The sequence below is a fragment of the Salmo trutta genome, chromosome 26 (genome assembly GCF_901001165.1).
Source record: "Salmo trutta chromosome 26, fSalTru1.1, whole genome shotgun sequence".
Lineage (NCBI taxonomy): Eukaryota > Metazoa > Chordata > Actinopteri > Salmoniformes > Salmonidae > Salmo > Salmo trutta.
Window position 1 is genome coordinate 24,764,486 of NC_042982.1, and position 22,211 is coordinate 24,786,696.

Sequence of the window (22,211 nt, forward strand, 5' to 3'; positions counted from 1 at the left end):
TGGGAGTTCAAAGTCGTAACAAGTCTGATGCAATCAAAATCACTACAGGGATCTCTTCTGTGCGCATCCAAGAGACAGGTAACTCCCAAATTAATTATGAGTTGAGAGAGTTTGAATGACAGATGTTGACTGTCAGCAGAAGAGATGATTTATGGCCACCTGTCAGGCAGTCCCCTGGACCAACACCACGGGAAACGCCTCAAATCTCCAACCACATCGCAGCCTGTGTCTTTACTCAATCTTCGTCTATCGCTAATTCATCCAGAAAGACATCATTTCAGTCCAGGCAGCAGATTTCTCTTCCACTTGAGTGAGTTTAGAAATGAGCACACCAGTGTTGCTCCATTTAGCCAGTAATGGGAGTTGAAAATGTCATCAATAACACAACAGCTCTAGTCACCCAACCAGGCCGGCTGAGACTGTACTAGTGACCGTTTGGAGACGTCTGACGCAACATTCTGTTTCACCTCAGTGACCTTGCCTACAGTTATTTTTAGCGGAGATGAGAGGCCGATGATCCTCAAGAAAAACAGCACGAGTGCATCTCATATTCCACAGGCGTAGTAGTAGACACCAACATTCACCCTTGCCTGTGCTGCATTTTCCAGCTCTATACCCTAATTTCTGTGCTACCCTGATATTGGTGGCAAATTGCCACTAGATTTAGCGAAGGAACTAAATCTTCTGAGGGGAAGGTCGGTCTGGAGCTCAGGCTGTGCTCCCTCATTAGAGTCATTACCAGTCGAGCTCAGATAATTTACCACACCATCCCGTTACACCATTTACCAGTGTCTTTAAATGAAGCTGGTTGTCAACTCACACTCAGAATAGAATTAATAAAACACTATTTAAGATTATGTCTCTGACTTTACACTAGTTTTAAAATAACTTGGTAGACGCTTTTTAGGCCAATAAGAAACACACAACCCAATGAAGTTCCACCTCTCTGATGTCAGATTAAGTTAGCCCGTTGTCAGATTAAGTTAGCCCGCTACTCTTCCTGGACCCCAGGACTACTTTGCAACAGCTAATGGGGATCTTAATAAAATACCAAATACTCCCCATCCACAAAAAGCAAACCGCTTTACTTTCCAATATGCAACTTCATTTCAAATACACAAATCCTCTCAGACACATCATTCATCATTGTGAATTCAGTGTTGAGTATCGTCCGTAAAATGGATACAAGAGACTCAACAAAACTTAAAATGACACGTTTCCCATAAGAACTATTAAGCTAGCTTCAATCCCTTTCCCTAAAAATACCAAAGCCATACTAGGACATTTTCCAATCTCTTGAAAATATTAAGGGAAAATTGACACATTTGGGTTACATTAAATTCACGTTATTGCAATGAGCACTGGAGAATTGCAAAGGATGCTGGCCAAGTGTTGTTGTTCTGCCTCTGCTGTTTGGAAAATCAGATTAAAAAAACCCTGCACGGCATGTGAAGCAAAGAGAAAGTCTTGATCTGTGCTTGATGAAAATCAAACTTCTGATACCAGTATATGAACATTCAATGGGAACATACTGTATGTATATTCATAATTGACTATTCCCAATCATGCTCAAACAGAAAATGTTTTTAAAATTATTCTGTAATGTATGGTTTAAATGCAGACAAGAGCTTCTACAGAACTGTATATTATGGTGTTCCCTGATGATGTTTGTCTCCATTACATATTAGATTGGTCTGGAGACCCCTGCAATCCCCGATGTGATGTTTTCTGCCCCAAATCCGCGGCGTGTACTGCTGTAATGATTTTCTGGGAGGAAAAATATGTTGTGTATGGCAAAAAACTGTCACTGTGCTAATTCAGCCCCCCCCCCCCATCGCCACCCACCCACTCATCTCGTGAGGTGAGGGACTCGCATACACGGGGAGGGTAATGGAGTGTTGCTGACACAGCTGAAACAGAATAAATGATTCTGTGGAATTCTATGATGGTGGTTTTCATGCCGCAATGTTTCATATTATCAGATGGGATACCCACTAGTCAAGCAATCGATTGTTGTCAAAACCTTTCAAATCTGTTATTCCTCACATCTGAGTTGATTTAGGTTTCACACTAACTAATGTCACACATAAAGCACTCACATTTTTATAAGAGGGAAGTTGTGGAAACCTAATGTCTGGATAAAACACCAGACTGGAACACCATAACATTGTAATAACAGCCAGATCCATTGTTTCATGATTCATGTAGTTACAATACAGAAAGTATCAAAGTCCCCCCACACGGATGCTAATTTTAGCTATTCCCATTCAGTGTTCTGATAAATATTTACCCCCATAGAAAAGCCATTACAATGAAAGACACATTCACATACTTGGCATATTCTACTTGCTGACTGAGTCTCACCCATCAGCCAATGGACAAAATGGTGTTATTGCCTTCCAATGCATTTCTCCTAAGCAACAGGCTTAATAAGACATCAATTTGTTTTATTGATTTAATTTACCAATAGGCGTTGCCTCTGATAGATGCAGTGCAGAGGCCTATTATAAAACTGTGAGCAGAGTTGGAAACATTTATTGGCGGCACGATAGTAATCAAACAAATACCACACACATTACAAGGACTTTTTATTTTCCTGGAGATACTTAAAACCTCTTAAAGCACAGTATGTTGGTGAGTGTTGAACACAGATCTTCTAATTGGAGCAAATTGGAGCAAATAGCCAGTTACTGTAGATCTTCATAGCCTGTTAATAAAGGTCTATATAGTTGATATACAGTGCGTTCGGAAGGTATTCAGACCCGTTCACTTTATCCACATTTTGTTATGTTACAGACTAATTTTAAAATGTATTAAATCATTTTGTTCCCTCATCAATCTAAACGCAATACCCCATAATGACAAAGCAAAACAGGTTTTTAGACATTTTTGCAAATGTATTATAAAAAAAACTGAAATACCTTACTTATGTAAGTATTCAGACTCTTTGCTGTGAGACTCAAAATTGAGCTTAGGTTCATCCTGTTTCCATTGATCATCCTTGACTTTCTACAACTTGATTGGAGTCCACCTGTGGTAAATTCAATTGATTGGACATGATTTAGAAAGGCACACATCTGTCTATATAAGGTCCCACAGTTAACAGTGCATGTCAGAGCAAAAACCAAGCCATGAGGTCGAAGCAACTGTCTGTAGAGCTCTGAGACAGGATTGTGTCGAGGCACAGATCTGGGGAAGGGTACCAAAAAAATGTCTGCAGCATTGAAGGTCCCCAAGAACACAGTGGCCTCCATCATTCTTAAATGGAAGAAGTTTGGAACCACCAAGAGTCTTCCTAGAGCTGGCCGCCTGGCCAAACTGAGAAATTGGGGGAGAAGGGCCTTAGTCGGGGTGGTGACCAGGAACCCGATGGTCACTCTGACAGAGCTCCAGAGTTCCTCTGTGGAGATGGGAGAGCCTTCCAGAAGGATAACCATCTCTGCAGCACTCCACCAATCAGGCCTTTATGGTAGAGCGGCCAGACGGAAGCCACTCCTCAAATCAAATCAAATGTTATTGGTCACATACACATATTTAGCAGATGTTATTGCGGGTGAAGCCAAATGCTTGAGTTCCTAGCTCCAACAGTGCAGTAGTATCTAACAACTCACAACAATACACACAAATCTATGCTTAGCTACCCCATAAATTCATGGTCAGGGGGATAATTTACTCTTGTGAGGTTGCACTTTATCCCGACAGAGGAGACTTGCCATTTGGAGAGACTAAGCCTATTTAACCCCTGTGTGTCATTAGAGAAGGAAGATCCCTCAGCTTGCCCAGCCTGCCTGTTTTACCCAGTATCAGTCTGGCAATGTGGGAGGCCACACAATACAACAGCAGAGCATCTATTCTACACAATCCACCAAAGTTCCCTAATCCAGGCCAGCAACATAAGTATCCCCTGAAGCAGCTTAATATTGTAGAGTAGGGAGAAGTGACCGCCCTCCAGTCTCTCAAAGGCAACCAATCTGGAGAGATTGGGATGTGCTGCTTATCCTTTGGCTCTGGCCTAGTCCATATATGCAGATTTATACCCTAAAATACAGCCTGTGCTTTGAAGATTAAATAACTGACTTCTGAAACCTTGGTAAAGCCTTCGGCTACCAGCAGTGGCAGTCTCCTAGTTGAATCGATTACAGTGCAAACCCTTGAACTAGGATGAAAAGTGTTCACAGAATATCGGAAAAAGTGCCTTTAAATCTTATCTCTGTGCCAAATCTGATTTCCCTGTACTCTGTCTTAACTCAACTACTGGTAATATAGGTAGATGAATGCTAATTATTATTCTCAAATTCCCTTTTCCACACACAAAATAAAAGCTTTACTGATCACAGCTGAACATCTCTACCCAAACTGAACCAAACAGATCCATTCAGTACAGTAATATTATTACCCCCCAACCCTGTTATTAATAACAATACATCAAACTGAAGCAGGGAAGTAACCAATTGCAAACTGCAAGATAATAAAACAGTGGACCTACAGTAGCTCATGTGTCCAATCTGATTGGTGCTAGTCCGCCCGGATGCTTCCGGAGCAACTGCAAGGCCTCTTGAGTAGAATAAAGCAATCCAATCTGGGGAATGGGAGTGCGATGATGTGTGAAGATGTCAGCACAGAATTAGAGGGGAGAGGAGGACAGAAAAGCACTGTCTGAAATCAGGATGGCAATTATTGGGGAGCTGTCAAAATCAGATTAAATACTCAATGGCTCCTCTGTGATTCCATCCATGCCTCCAGAAAGTATTCACACCCCCTGACTTTTCACACATTTTGTTGTGTTACAGCTTGAATTTAAAATGGATTAAATTGAGATTGTCACTGGCCTTCACACAATAACCCATAATATCAAAGTGGAATTGTGTTTTGTTTTATTTTTACAAATAATCAAACATTTAAAGCTGAAATGTCTTGAGTCAATAAGTATTCAGTCCTTATAAACGCAACCCAATTTCAAAGTTACTGTTCATATATAAGGAAATCAGTCCATTTAAATAAATCAATTAGGCCCTAATCTATGGATTTCACATGACAGGGTAGGGTTGCAGCCATGGGTGGGCTTTGGAGGGCATAGGCCCACACACTTGGCAGCCAGGCCCACCCACTAGGGAGCTAGGCCAAGCCAATTAGAATTACTTTTTCAAAATGCCCTCCAAGGCCCACTCAGGCCTACCCATGGCTGCACCCCTGCCCAGTCATGCGAAATCAATAGATTATGGCCTAATGAATTTATTTAAATTGACTGATTTCTTATATGAACTGTAACTCTGTAAAATCTTTGAAATTGTTGCATGTTGCATTTATATTTTTGTTCAGTATAGATGAGTTCATCAACTGAGTGAAATACATTTTCTCCTCGCTGAAAAAAATACTATCTGACATGTCTGCCATCATGCAACCTGTATCTGCAGCAAAGGAGGATGCTTTTCCAGATGGACCTATATAAGTGATTCACTTGTTGTTCCAGCAAAGCCAAGAAATTCTGTTAAACCCACCATGTCTTCCAGCTAAGGTCTCTTAAATTCAGTCCTAGCCTGGAAATATTGTCTGCAGATTTAGGTGTAGTGAATATCGAACGACACCTCTGTCATCCCAGTTTAAATGTTTTGGGGTTATTCAAGACAAGTGTCAAATTCCAATAGTCCCTTAAAGTGGATTTAAACAGCTTTTTCATTGAATGAACATCCAAGCTCTCCTGGATTTACTCTAAAATAGGAAATAAGGAGAGGCAAATGCAAATTGGTGGAACACAGCATATGGTCTCTCACTGCAGTCGTCCAAATAATTGGTAGCTTTCTTTAGATATTAAGAACTCTAATTCTCCAAGGAGCTGGAACATGTGGTAATGACCTGGCAGGATGTATCTGGGCTGAGCTTATGCTAATTTCACGTCACGTAATTAGCAGCCCTATCCACTCTACAGCTGGGCTGACTTGTTCAAATGTGTTGCAGGTCGTAAAAATTTATGGTGAGAAAAAAAACACATAAGACCACACCCAATTCCTGCACATCCACTGACTTCATTATCTAACACGTCTGTGTTGGTGCATTAGGTTACAACACTGTGATACAAGACCTCTTCGATCTTAATAAGTATATACTTAATAAGATGTGGCGTGGGGGTGCTGAGGTAAGATGAATAAGATCCAAGAATATCCTACAATCCTACAGTTCATTTGAACGTTGTGTTCCGAATATGAAATGAGTTGGAACCCTGCATGTAGAAGGATAAAATCCATGACCACTGACACTGCTGATTTGACAGTAAGATGCTTCATGGTGCTACTGTACATGTATGTTGCAATAATATTGGATTACAGGCAAGTGTGCATTGATGTCTTAATGCGATTAAAAACGGACAGAAAATGTGTCTAGTGCAGAGTTTATCTTCCCTGGACTAATGTTTGATTTTTCTAAAAGAGCTTTCTCATTACACACCGAGGAGAAGGTGGTATCCATCTTCATCATAAAACAGGGGCCACAACAGACAGCAAAATACTTTCAGAGGCCAGGAAACAGGTCTTATAGGATGTACAGGTATGATTGATTGGCCAATTGCTTGAGTGGGGCTATGTGGTGCACAAGATGCAGGGCCATCCTCAAAATCCAGCATACGGCTACACAAACCTCTGTCTAAGGCTTTGGGACGTGGAGTGGAGAACTGTACATCAAACAACACAGCCATAAAGGGTTTTAGTGTCAGTAACTTACAATACACATAGTCTCTACTCTAGGTCAGGATATCAACCCTGTTCCTGAAGAGCTACCATCCTGTAGGTTTTCGCTCCAACCCTAACCTAGCGTAACTGATGCTAATAATTAGCCGGTTGATAAACTGAATCAGATTAGTTACAACTGGGGTTGGATTGAAAACCTACAGGAGGGTAGCTCTCCAGGAACCGAGTTTGAGAGCCCTGCTTTAGTTCATGGAAAGACTGAGAGTATCTGCATTTCCCAAGAATGCTAGTTTTCAGTCCAGCTTGTCTTTTCATTATTTCATTAGCCTGAAGCTTTTGACATTCAGGTTATTCAGCTGAATGTTTAATCCCTGAAAAGTAGATTCATTAGACTAAAAGCCTGGCTAAGAAATATATTTTCTGACAGCCTTTCATTCGCTGTCAAAATAATAGCCCAGAGTTGTGCACTTCTACAATGTGCTGAGAGGAAGTACGTGTGGACGATGGGAGAGGAAGAGAGGAGGGGGAGAGAGCAGAATGCTGCATTGCTGACCAGAGCTAGGGTATTCAAGCCAGAACGTGCTGGCTACTGTGCTTCAATTACTGGCTTCATGTCAAGCTTGGTGGGGGAGAGGCAGCCGACTTTGATTGAGAACAACTCTGCTCTGCATGGGCCTGACAAAACACATAAACTAAACAGAAAAACCTCTTTTGAATTCTGTCCGCCAACCGCACTGGACGTATCCTCACCAAAATTACACTTCTCTGAATCAGCTGCATATGGGAGGCTCAGTTTGCCTTGCATATCTTACAAGGGACGTTAAATTTCCCTTAGGTCAGGGCTGGCAAGTGTTCAATAATTCAACACCTGTTATAATTCCTGTTGTGTAATATATACATTTCATTTTCATTGTGGTGAACAACGCTGGATAAACAACTGTAGCCTAAACACAATGAGGCAAATTCCATTGCAAATTCCTTTCCTTTCCCAATCTACCTTTTGAGGCCAAGCTAATGTGACACACAAATATGTATGGTCATATTTTTAATTGTTTATTTTGTTTGTTATTTTATGGGAAAAATCCCTTGTATCATTTTCTAGGCCTCCCAGATATTTGCATTTAAAGTAATGTATATGATTATTGCCGCTAGGGGGAGCTGTGATGCCAATGGGGAGCGTTAGTGAGATCGTGAGGACTTGCCTACTACTGAATGCCTACTACTGAACACTACTAATGTTTCATCATTTTACCCTGTTAATTCAAGTATGTAATGTGCAAAAGTGCAATATGACTCAAAATATTGAGGTAACATGGTCAACTACATAGTCTATGGGTTTGGTGATGTTTGCAGGCAATTGAAGGGAGTTTTAACCAAAAATAGCATTTGACAGTTTGCTAGCTTGATGCTAACCAAATTTAGGCTACTGTTGACTAACCCATTCTGTACAAATTTGCTCAACCGCGGTAAAAACGAGGCTGCAATGAAAACTAATGGGACTGTAGCGACTGTGTTGGCATCAAAAACTGGGGCGTGAACTACTTTTCTATTCAAGCGTTGATTGACATGGTAATGGCCCGATAGTATTGGAGAAAAGTTGAAAAAGCGGACCCCTCTGACGCTGGTCGTTAAATTGTGACGTCTCATGACGTAACGTACAGCACACATAATGCAAATAATTCTGTGTCATACAGCCTCACTCCACCAGGTGTAGCGCTTCTCTCGCACATTAAAACAAGAAAGGGACAGGGTAAGGGGGATGGATACCTAGTCAATTGTACAACTGAATGCATTCATTTTTTGCGTCATCACTGCAAGCCATCAAGACTCGGAAATCCGCAACAGCCGCTGTTTACTTCTTAACCTGTTTAGGATAGGGGGCAGTATTTTCACGGCCGGATAAAAAACGTACCCGATTTAATCTGGTTATTACTCCTGCCCAGAAACTAGAATATGCATATAAGTATTTGACTTGGATAGAAAACACCCTAGAGTTTCTAAAACTGTTTGAATGGTGTCTGTGAGTATAACAGAACTCATATGGCAGGCCAAAACCTGAGAAGATTCCATACAGGAAGTGCCCTGTCTGACCATTTCTTGTTCTTCTATAGCCTCTTTATCGAAAATAGAGGATCTCTGCTGTAACGTGACATTTTCTAAGGCTCCCATAGGCTCTCAGAAGGCGCCAGAACGTTGAATGATGACTCTGCAGTCCCTGGGCGAAAAACAGTAGGGCTTTTGGAAAGTGGTCGTTCTGAGAACAATGACACGGGTGCGCGCGTGCATGTGAAGACTCCATTTTCTATTTTCAGTGTTTGAACGAAAACAAGGTCTCCCGGTCGGAATATTATCTCTATTTTACGAGAAAAATCGCATAAAAATGTATTTTAAACAGCGTTTGACATGCTTCGAAGTACGGTAATGGAATATTTTGAATTTTTTGTCACGATATGCGCCGGCGCGTCACCCTTCGGATAGTGTCTTGAACGCAAAAACAAAACGCAGCTATTTGGATATAACTATGGATTATTTGGAACAAAAACAACATTGGGTGTTGAAGTAGAAGTCCTGGGAGTGCATTCTGAATGCGTAAATGTATCGTGATCGTTATTGTACCTTTCCCTTAGGTCTTTTATTTTTGATACTAGAATATGAAATGCGCAGATGTGATACTACAATAGAGTTGTAATGGATAATTGATTTTGACAACAAAAAAAGATGAACAATATTTGAATAAATCTTGGAGACTGCCTACTACTGAACAGTACTAACGTTTCTCCGTCTCATCATTTTACCCTAATCCAGGTTTATCATCTGCTGACCACGTCTCAGTCTGAGGCATGTAACACTAACAATAAGAAATGAGAAATGAAGAGCACCAGACTGTAGATAAATATGCATTTGAATAACCTCTGTTGGTTCTCGCGTTAACTTGGAGCAGCTTCCTGTCCCAGGGCACTGTTAGGCTGGAAGCCTCCCTTAGCCTTGTCTTAAGAGAGGATCCACAGTGTCTCGCGAGGTTAACAGTCTGCTGCTGATGCAGATCCTCAGGGACCGCAGTGCTCTCAGGCAACCTCAACACACACACACGCGGGCACACACACACACGGGCGGACACAGGCGCGCGCACATGCACACATGCCCAGCAGGTTTCTTTCACAACTCAGATGGTATTTTCAGCACAAAATGACAGTGTCATCCTCGCTTCAGTCTACCTCAGAGTCTGTGTGCTACACTACATGACCAAAAATAAGTGGAAACCTGCTCGTTGAACATCTCATTCCAAAATCATGGGCATTAATATGGAGTTGGCCCTCCCTTTGCTGCTATAACAACTTCCACTCTTCTGGGAAGGCTTTCCACTAAATGTTGGAACATGGCTGCAGGGACTTGCTTCCATTCAGCCACAAGAGCTTTAGTGAGGTCGGGCACTGATGTTGGGCGATTAGGCCTGGCTTGCAGTCGGCGTTCCAATTCATGCCCCTTAGTTCCCTTCAATGGAACACAGCCCCAGACCATTATTCCGCACTATAGTTCACACTATGCATTGGGGCAGGTAGCGTTCTCCTGGCATCCGCCAAACCTGGATTCGTCCGTCGGGTTGCCAGATGGTGAAGCATGATTCATCACTCCAGAGAATGCATTTCCACTGCTCCAGAGTCCAATGGCGGCGAGCTTAACACCACTCCAGTCGATGCTTAGCATCGTGCATGGTGATCTTAGGCTTGTGTGCGGCTGCTCTGCCATGAAAACCCATTTCATGAAGCTCCTGACAAACAGTTCTTGTGCTGACGTTGCTTCCAGAGGCAGCTTGGAACTCAGTAGTGAGTGTTGCAACCAAGGACAGAATATTTTTTATGCGCTACGCACTTCAGCATTCGCTGTCCCGTTCTGTGAGCTTGTGTGGCCTACCACTTTGCAGCTGAGCCCTTGTTGCTCCTAGACATTTCCACTTCACAATAACAGCACTTGCAGTTGACCAGGGCAGCTCTAGCAGGGCAGAAATTTGACAAACTGACTTGTTGGAAAGGTGGCATCCTATGACGCTGCCACGTTGAAAGTCACTGAGCTCTTCTGTAAGGCCATTCTACAGACAATGTTTGTCTATGGAGATTGCATGGCAGTGTGCTCGATTTTATACACCTGTCGGCAACGGGTGTGGCTGAAATAGCCGAATCCACTAATTTGAAGGGGTGTCCACATATTTTTGAATATATAGTGTACCAGCCTAAATGTGTGAGTAAACTCAAGTGGTTTGTCTGCTAACTTGTCACTCATGCTCTGAAGACAGAATGTCACAGTAAGAGCACTAAGCCTGTTAATTTCCTGGGTGGCAGAAAAGCCTTCATTAATCTTTCGCTCTTTCCACAAGTGTGACTGACTTCTCAGCAGAATTGAAAGCTGAACATCTTTGACTTCACAGACAATATGGTGACAATTCAGAATACTTTTGCCCCCAAATATGTGTATTGCAAGCTGTCAGTCAAATTACTTAAAGGCCAGTGCATTCAAAAACGTGATTTCCCTGTATTTTATATATATTTACAGACTATGAGATTAGAATAATACTGTGAAATTGTGAAAATTATGATAATTACCTTTTAGTGTAAGAGCTGCTTTCAGCCTGTTTTGGTGGGATGGAGTTTTGACATCACCAAGGAGTAAATTAGTTAATAGACCAATAAGAAAGAGAGTTCCAAACCTCTCTGCCAATAACAGCTAGTTTTCAGTTTTCATCTCCCTGTTCAGACCACTCCCAGACAGCCCTAGCAAAATTCTTGCTTGAGAAATTGCTCTTGCTAAGAAGTTATTTTTGTTTATTTTTTACCATTAGTGCAGAGAGATTAACTGACATTTTAGTTTTTCTTCTGTTATTAAACAACTAATTGACCTACGTCGGTTAAATTACTTGAATTCCATTTTTTTTGTGAGCCCAGCATGCAGTTTCAGATCATCATTACAGAAATCAAGTCAAGAACCATGTGGGAGTCTGGGTTGAAGGGAGTTGTATTCATTAAACAAATATTCAAACTAGTTCAGCTCAGAAAAGTGGTAATTAACTACAATCCCATAATCCATTGCGCCAGTTTTCAGTCTCGGACAGAGATGGATCAGAGAGGAAGAGGCAAAGCGAAAGCGTTCATTCTCACCAAAGTGTGTCCAAAATAAACCCAATGTGTTTCTATGGGCTTATTTTGGATATAAACTTGTCGCTTGCCTTCCCGCCTTTGGGACAACAACTCCCATTGTTAGGGTGGAGACTGTGGACGGATACACTTTTACGCCTGCTAGTTACGTTAGACACACACACACCGCATGAGAGCGGAATGTACACAACACAACAACGAGAGGGACAGAGACAGTTCGTGAAAGTATGCCATATCTACTTTGAAGAACTAGTCAAATTATTTTGTCAGACAGCTCTGCAACATAGGCTACTTAGGCAGGCTGGCTAAATAGAATGACTAAAGATGTGGAGCACATACTGTAGATAACGTTTGGTTTGACTGGCAGACTGCTACTGCCTGAGCAGAGATGAGATTTAGTAATATACACAACTGAAATATTTAATTATTTCATTGTAATTTCCTATTTTTCTATTGATGTCTACCCAATGTGGACCTAACAAAGACAATGGAATATTTTCAATGTTTTGACAATTGAATGCTTACTTTAAAAAAAATCTATATTTCATAATGCCTTTAAGGTTAAAAAAAATTAAACAGAAATAAAAAACCTTAATACTTTTTGCATATTAGAAACTGAACTGACCTCAGAAAGCACTAATGCTCAGCACTATTGACCATTTTTATTGAAAACAGTAAGGTACTTAACTGTTACCCGGAAATCATTTGATATTGAGATAAAAACGGCTGCATTGGACCTTCAAAATTGTAATGTGACACAGTGCCAAAGTTTATGGCATTATGAAACTCGATTAACACTAAAGTTTATTACATTGTCACATAAAGGCACGCTATTAACACCATAGCTGCAAAAGGAATGTGTGACCTCCACCAATGTGTGAATATTCAATAATGAACTTTTGAGAGAGACCCTGCTGGATAGAATGTTCTTGCTCTGGCAGCAAAAAAATGCTATTAATATCCCCGTCCAACCACTTTGAAAGGAATCAAGCCTGGAACATCTGTGACTAAGGATCAGAGGCCAGTTAGCTGTGGGAAAACCTAACAGCAGTTTTCCATTCCAAGCTGTAAACCCCTGTGAGGTTGGTTGTGCTCTTGTTGCCTAGGACCGTGCTGGTTACAGCTATATTGAGGGTATAGTAGCCAGTAACCAATCTCACCAATCACCTAACCTATAGACTGCCAGTGGTACAGTAGTTTATATGAATTGAGATGAAAACATCATTCGTTGTCGAATGAATGATAAGAAACATATTCATGGCAGTCATCAAGTTATATGTTCCTCAAGGAAATCGTTAAGAAATGTTTACAGATGGCTATAGTATATTGGCCATTGCAATTCATGGTGAGGGATCCTTGACATTGTATCTAAATAAAAGTTCATCTTCATAAGACATATTGATCTGTGATATTCTCAATACACTCATTAGCCTAAGATTGGAAGTGAATTACTATACTCTAGGCACCCGGAATTCACCTGTCCATGCAACAATTACTTATTAAAACCTGTTCCAATTGGTACAGTTCCAGTTTATATGTCACATGTAATCGAAAAACAAGTAGGCTTCGAACTTATATATTGTAAAGGCATAAACAAGAGTTTCGTGGTCATATTGCAACTCAGTGCCCATGAATGAAGGGTAGGCTTACATTGTTTAGTCCACCCGTAAACCCGTTTAAACCTTTCTAAACCGCAGGTGGGATGAGTTGAGGGTAGTACAGTATAGATGCGCCCGCGGAGTTCCAAACAAACGGAGCGTTGCGGCGCGGCACTTTGATGCTGCAGCATCCAACTGCAAACGTGAAACATGTCTGTTCGCAGCATCACTGGATTAAAGGTAAATACATCACATCGAATTCAAGGTAAATAAATCACATCATTTGGTAGCTAGTAGCAATCCGTCGGTTATGGAGCATGAGAATTATTGAAAGATGAGTATCGCCATTTATTCAGAACTAGGCTATTCATACAAGAGCTGCGCCCGTGTGTAAATACTTCTCCATTCTCAATTTTTTCATAAAAAATAAAAGTATCCTACCTCACTCATGGTGTTCAGTAGTAATCTCGAGGTTGCTCTCGGTTTCCAACGCTTGAGTTCGCCTATCAGGAGTTAACGGTCGTCTTTTTCACAGTGGCTCACCACCGACAGAGAACCTTTTTAAAGTATTATGCCGAACTCCTGTGTCATCACGTTCCCACTAAACCAATAGGAATGCCGTCGGCAAATTTGTCTCACATGTCAACACCCAACTCTTTAAAATATTCATAGACTGTGTAAGCTTTTTTCATCATATTCCAAAAACAGTGGTTCTTTTCTTTCTGACAAGCGTTAGGTCATGAATTAAAACAGGGGGAGGCATTTTATGAATTTGCGATGTCATTATTCTATCACTGTGCATCTTATCTTATGCAGAGCGAGGGGCCCACAATGTACACCACATCACCAAAAGTATGTGAAAACCGCTTCAAATTAGTCAACTCGGCTATTTTAGCCATACTCGTTGCGCACAGTTGTATAAAAATCGAGCACACAGCTCTGCAATTTCCATAGACAAACATTGGCAGTAAATAGGATGCCTCCTTTTCAACAACTCAGTTCTTCAAGATCTGCCCTCAGGTCAACTGTAAGTGCTGTTATTGTGAAGTGGAAACTTCTAGGAGCAACAACGAAGTGGTAGGCCACACAAGCTCACAGAACCGGACTGCCGCGTGCTGAAGCGTATGCATAGTGCTTAAAAAAACACACTACCAAGTTCCAAACTACCTTTGGATGCAGCTTCAGCACAATAACTGTTTGTCGGGAGCTTAATGAAATGGGTTTCCGTGGCAGAGCAGCAGCACACAAGCCTAAGATCACCATATGCAATACCAAGCGTCAGCTGGAGTGGTGTAAAGTTCGCCGCCATTGGACTCTGGAGCAGTTGAAATGCATTCTCTGGAGTGATGAATCACGCTTCACCATCTGGCAATCCAAAAGACAAATCTGAGTTTGGCGGATGCAAGGAGAACGCTACCTGCCCCAATACATAGTGTCAACTGTATAGTTTGGCGGAGGGGGAATAATGCTCTGGGGCTGTTTTTCATGGTTCAGGCTAGGCCCCTTAGTTCCAGTGAAGGGAAATTATAACGCTATACCATACAATGACATTCTAGACAATTTTGTGCTTCCAACTTTGTGGCAACAGTTTGGGGAAGACCCTTTCCTGTTTCAGCATGACAATGCTCCTGTGCACAAAGCGAAGTCCATACAGAAATGGTTTGTCGAGATTGACTGACCCTGCACAGAGCCCTGACCTCAACCCCATCGACACCTTTTGGGTGAATTGGAATGCTGACTGCGAGCCAGGCCCAACATCAGTGCCCGACCTCACTAATGTTCTTGTGGCTGAATGGAAGCAAGTCCCCGCAGCAATGTTACAACATCTAGTGTAAATCCTTCCCAACAGAGTGGAGGCTGGTATAGCAGCAAAGGTGGGACCAACTCCATATTAATGCCCATGATTTTGGAATGAGATGTTCGACGAGCAGGTGTCCACATACTTTTGGTCATGTAGTGTATCTGACTATCTTGACACATATGTAGGCTAGTAATTTATACTTTTACTTAGATTTTAACAGTACAATAGGTTGTGTTGAGAGGTTGAACACTTGAATGTCTTTGCACCAGCGAGTTAATGAGAGTAATTTATACAAAGTTCCGCATGGTCTCACCATGCGTGGGTGTTTTATGGCTTCACAGAATCTCCTCGGTGAACTCAGACATGAAATTGTATTTGCCTTTTTTGTTCTGAACCAATTAGAATTCCTTTGCCGAATCTCCAGTCACAGGGTTTAGATTGAATTGGTGGTCAGATAGACAGTTGTGTTTAAAGTGATCTTTCTTTAGGACAGTTTACTTGGTGTTATAAGGATGTGGTAATGCATATTATAACTAGGTCTATCAACTGTTTGACAATCTCTTCAGAGTGATGTTTCCCAAAACAATTCTCCTAAGGGCCTGAAAAATTCTGATATTATTTGTCATATCATTACGTTTATTAGTAGGCTAGTCCTCAATGTCATTCCATGCCAATGCATATAGGTCTATTGGCATAAAAATATAATATCCACTCTATTACTCTCTGGCTCTTATTCTCTCTATCCATTTATAACCCCCACAAAGTCTATTAAATGGAACTGAGGATAGCTCATTAGAATTTGCTTCCAAGCTGTACATTTTTACTCTGAACATACTGGACACAAATGAAGCGATGGTTTTCCGTTCACTCAATAGGGAAGGAAAGATTTCACCCACATGTAACGTGCTCCCATTCACTCATCTCTTCATCTCTTTTTCTTTAACAGAAATCATTATGGACAAGCAGGAATTGTGGATGAGCGATATTCTCAGCGCCTTTATAGTTGGTTTTCACTTTAGGGGTGTATGGCAGAGGAGGCTGGTGGGAGGATGGGCTCATTATAATGGCTGGAATGAAATAAATGAAACAGTATCAAACTCGTCAAACATATAATTGAAACCATGTGTTTGACTCAGTTCCATTAATTCCATTCCAGCCACTACAATGAGCCCGTCCTCCTATAGCTACTGTAGCATCCTAAGGCTGGGACTGTCATCAGAGTGCCAGTGAAGTCCCTGAAGAGTGATGACAGATGGAAGGGAGAATGATTACAAATGTAGCCTAGGCCTCTCGTCTGTGTCCTTCTGATGAGGGCATCACCTCATCTAGAGGAAGTGTCTATAAATATCATCCAGTGAGACCCATATGTAATGTGCATCTACCATACAGCATATCTCCCTTATTATCATACATGAGAAGAGAAGCCAAAGGACATTCATATTCACCATGTCCTAATGAGGAACCCCAGTTCTCAAAGGTGCCTAAGGTCCTGTACCCCACAAAGAGTTTATGGTGATAATGTGTGAGGCTTAGCTCTTCATTAATAACTTTGCATACTTATCCTTCATATCTCACCTTAGTGTTTGTAAGCGTGAAGTGTGACCATAGTGTATTTTAAGGGATAGCATTGTATTTCCTTAGTTAGTTCTGGGCATTGCTCATCCCTCAGTGGATTGCATAGAATGTCTATTTCAGAGGTGTGTAACTATGTGTATGTATGTGTGAGTGCATGTGGGGTGCTGCGCATGCGGGCGCTGTGTGTGTGTGTGAGCACTGCTCCTCTCATTCCCAGGTAAGATAAAAGCATTGGTCCCAACTCTGGCGCTCCTGGCTCACACACGGTTCAGAATCAATCTCCTCTTTAATACACGATCCAGAGGAAGCAGTTAGACCATAAATAGACAGCTTCTCCTTTTATCTCCAGTAGAAAGAGCTCACCTTACACTGCAGAAGAGAGGAGGAGCAGAGGAACAAAGACAAGAGCTGAGACAGGCGGCAGGTAGCCTAGAGGTTAAGAGCTTTGCGCCAGTAACCGAAAGGTTGCTGGTTTAAATCCCAGAGCCAATTAGGTCAAAATATTTCTCAATATGTCCTTGAGCAAGGCACTTAACCCTAATTGCTCCTGTAAGTTGCACTAAATAAGAGTGCCTGCTATATGACTAAAATGTAATTGCATGCCTTTTTTGACTGTGTGGGATGTTATTAAATAATACAACCTCCTGGTCTAACCAGCCTCATGCATGTATGAGCCAAGTTGAAATACTGCAGAAAACAGTGGCATGAACAACACCCACATACTGTTTTTATTACTATCATAATTGGTCCTAGCTTACCTGTCTGTAAACTAAACACTACTGTAATAATACTATTACTACACATGCACAGTGTAGCACCGAGGATGATAACAACACCACTGTATTGTGTTGTAGTGAGCCATACTCTGCATGCTGACAGCTGATGTAGAGCACTGCTTCTGTGGTAGCAGCCTCTTTTATGTATTCAATAAATATGGCATGCGGTCTGGGTCTTTTCCAACCCCTTTAGGGATCTAAATATCCAAGCAGCCCATCTATTTAAATTACAAGATAAACTACACAAAGAATGATGGGAAAGAAAACTTGTGAAACAAGGATATAGGGAAAATATGATTTTAAAGGTTATGTATGTACAAAAGCCCAATTGTGTGGCCCTGCTATTATGTGCTAATGTTACTACAATGTGAAAACATTGTTTTAGCAGCACATGATATTTAATATGCAAGGTGTAAGAATTTATCATTCAAATAGTGCTAAATTCCCACAATAAATCAGTAACGATAAGAGAATGAGATTTGGTGAGAGCAGTTTAGCACTTCAGACCCTATTTTTGGCACAAGTAATTTCATTATAAGTGTGACTTGAATGTCTTTCAAACTTTATGCAGAAGTGGGATCAGTTATAGACTATTCAATCCGATGCACCAAGTGTGAAACCAACATGACCCTGAACAGCCTCTACCCTCAAGCCAAAAGTCTGCTAAATAGTTACAGTATATAGTGTATATAGCCAAGTTATCGTTATTTTGTATGTTATTTTTCTCAATGTATTGTTGGGAATGGCTCGTAAGTTAACATTTCACTGTTAGTCTACACCTGTTGTTTACTAAGCATGTAACAAATACAATTTGATTTTATTAGAATTTTAGCCAGTTTGCTACAGCAGGTAAATAATCCTGCAGCAACAGGAAATGTGAATTATTACATGGATTATATTCAATGTACATTTTTGTAAGGGCTGATACATTTTTCATAAGCAAATATCAAGTCTGAAATTTCAAGTAGAAATGACAAACTTCAGAAACCTTTTTACAATTCAAATACACTACACGTTTTACATCTCCTGGATTGCAGAAAATGTCTCCTGCAACAGGGTGATCAAATTAAGATCCTACATATGTAGTTATTGACAAAGAATATTGTTTAATCAGTGGCATCATTAGGGGAATGCTCTTGGATTTTCTTACAGACAAATACTTGGCTTTGACTAACCAAAAATAACCACTAAGGTTATCTTCTTGTAATTAATTCATTTAGATTAGTTTATCATGAAAATGTATCTCCACTATGGGATCAATATCATGCCAAATGTATTCACAAATGTAAATCCCCAATCCACAAAAGTAAGTCACTTTCCACAAATGTAAATCCCTTTCCACAAATGTAAATAAACAATTCACAAATATAAATCCCTTTCTACATGTAAATCACTATTCCACAAATGTAAATCATTTTCCACAAATGTAAATCACTTTCCACAAATGTAAACCGCTATCCACAAATGCAATTCACTATCCACAAACAAACACTTTTTGATTTGTATTTGTAAATCGATATTGCATTAGAATTTTTTTAACTGCAGACGTAGGTCATTTCCAAGGGCCTTAAAACCTCTTAAGGATCCAACCCTTTTTTAAATTTTCACCTAAAATGACATACTCAAATCTAACTGCCTGTAGCTTAGGACCTGAAGCAAGGACATGCATATTCTTGATACCATTTGAAAGGGAACACTTTGACGTTTGTGGAAATGTGATATTAATGTAGGAGAATATAACACATTAGATCTGGTAAAAGATAATACAAAAACCTTTTTTTTGTACCATCATCTTTGAAATGCAAGAAAAAGGCCATCATGTATTATTACAGCACAGGCACAATTTAGATTTTGGCCAGTAGATGGCAGCAGTGTATATGCAAAGTTTTAGACTGATCCAATGAACCAATGCATAGCTGTTCAAAATGTTGTATCAAGACTGCCAAAATGTGCCTAATTGGTTTATTAATACATTTTCAAGTTCATAATTGTACACTCTCCTCAAACAATAGCATGGTATTATTTTACTGTAATAGCTACTGTAAATTGGACAGTGCCATTAGATTAACAATCATCTAAGCTTTCTGCCCATATCAGATATGTCTATGTCCTGGGATTTTTTGTTTTGTTACTTACAACCTCATGCTAATCACATTAGCCTATGTTAGCTCAACCGTCCCGCAGTGAGGACACCGATCCCGTAGAGGTAAAATGAGTGCCATAAAGATTTGCACATAGGAGAGATATGTGCAAACACGACAGATATGGCAAACCTGCAACTCCATATTTGGAAGTGCTTAGGTCACCGGACATTTGGCAGGGATTTGACGACAAGAAAAAGACAAGACGTTCTCACGGGTAGAAAAAAGATTTGAACTCATAGTAAACGATTTCTATAAATCGCTGGCAGCCTCTCGTTCGGCCATGTTGATGCCTGACTTTCAAGGCTGCAGAAATTATAGTATGTTAACCATATGTGTAACCATAGTATGTCCAATATAAATAATCAAAACCCTAGCCCTAGATTACTCTATATTTGCAACACTATTGCAGTCTACACCCGTTCATCACCCAAATAGTTGGATTAGCTGGCCAGTGTGATAGCACCACTAAATGTGAAGGATATGTCATACATTGTAAATGATTATAATCCATCCACTGTCTCATGTTGCACAGACGATGAGCATTAAAGAGACATAAATATTCCTGAGGCCTTTAACCATTTCCCCAGGAAAGGCATGCAAAAGGTAGAGAGGAGGTGTAGGATATGGGATCAGAGTTTGTAACAGTATTTCTTCCGTCCCTCCCCTTGCCCCAACCTGGGACCCTCTGCACACATGGACAACAGTCACCCTCAAAGCATTGTTACCCATCGCTCCACAAAATCCACGCCCCTTGCAGAGCAAGGGAAACAACTACTTCAAGGTCTCACAGCGAGTGACGTCACCGATTGAAACGCTATTAGCGCGCATCGCTAACTAGCTAGCCATTTCACACCGGTTACACTCACCCCCTTTGCACGGGGGCCAGGGCCTCCTTTTCCGCAGCAACCAGTGATCCGGGTCAACAGAATCAATGGGATCAACTTTTTGGGATCAGCTTTTTTTCTACGACTACAAATCGCTTTCAACGCATAACAACTTTTTTTCTACGCATGACACGTTTTATCTACGACTCCAAATCGTTTTCAACGCGTGATGACTTTTTGTCTTCATGGCAGTCCTTTTACTTAAGGCCCTTGGAAATTACCTGTATACCTGCAGTTATAAAAAAATTCTAATGCATTATACCGATTTACAAATACAAATCAAAAGGTGTTTGTTTGTGGATAGGGAATTGCATTTGTGGATAGCAATCCGCTTGGAGGGATATAGCAGTCTGTATCCCCCCCAAGCGGATTTCACGACAGCCCTCAAAGAACTTCACTGGACTTTATGCAAACTGGAAACCACATATCCTGAGGCTGCATTTATTATAGCTGTGGATTTTAACAAAGCAAATTTGAGGAAAAGGCTCCTGAAATTCTATCAACATATTGATTCAAATAAAATCCAATCAAGTCAAAGTTTATTTGTCACGTGCGCCGAATACAACATGTGTAGACCTTACAGTGAAATGCTTACTTACAGGCTCTAACCAATAGTGCAAAAAAGGTATTAGGTGAACAATAGGTAAGTAAAGAAATAAAAACAACAGTAAAAAGACAGTGAAAAACAGTAGTGAGGCTATAAAAGTAGCGAGGCTACATACAGACACCGGTTAGTCAGGCTGATTGAGGTAGTATGTACATGTAGATATGGTTAAAGTGACTATGCATATATGATGAACAGAGAGTAGCAGTAGCGTAAAGAGGGGTTGGTGGGTGGTGGGACACAATGCAGACAGCCCGGTTAGCCAATGAGCGGGGGCACTGGTTGGTCAGGCCAATTGAGGTAGTATGTACATATGTACATGCATGTATAGTTAAAGTGACTGTTCATATATGATAAACAGAGTAGCAGCAGTGTAAAAAGAGGGGTTGGGGGGGCACACAATGCAAATAGTCCGGGTAGCCATTTGATTACCTGTTCAGGAGTCTTATGGCTTGGGGGTAAGAACTGTTGCGAAGCCTTTTTGTCCTAGACTTGGCACTCCGGTACCGCTTGCCATGCGGTAGTAGAGAGAACAGTCTATGACTGGGGTGGCTGGGGTCTTTGACAATTTTTAGGGCCTTCCTCTGACACCGCCTGGTGTAGAGGTCCTGGATGGCAGGCAGCTTAGCCCCCTTGCTGTACTCACACTGCTAAAACCCTCGACCATAGCTAAACTACTTTCCAGAATGCATATAAGGCACCCCCCCGCCCTCCATTCGGCAAATCGAACCACGATTCCATCTTGCTCCTCCCCTCCTATAGGCAGAAACTGAAACAGGTTGCATCCGTGGTGAGGACTATTCAACGCTGGTCTGACCAATCTGAATCCACGCTTCAAGATTGTTTTGATCACGCGGACTGGGATATGTTTAGAGTAGCTTCAGAAAATAATATTGACACATATAACGATACGGTGAATAAGGTTATCAGAAAGTGCATAGGAAATGTTGTAACCACTGTGACTATTAAAACCCACCCGACCAGAAACCGTGGATAGATGGG

The 22,211-nt window shown here is 41.1% G+C and overlaps 1 long non-coding RNA gene across 1 annotated transcript in view; it reads right to left on the minus strand.

Moving 5' to 3' along the window:
* The window catches only part of LOC115163498 (uncharacterized), a 44,531-nt gene extending 30,478 nt beyond the window's left edge, over window positions 1-14,053 (minus strand). The window contains exon 1 of the long non-coding RNA XR_003869755.1: window positions 13,867-14,053. This is a non-coding gene — a long non-coding RNA (uncharacterized LOC115163498). The remainder of the gene's footprint in view (window positions 1-13,866) is intronic.
* Between the last annotated feature and the right edge of the window lie 8,158 nt (window positions 14,054-22,211).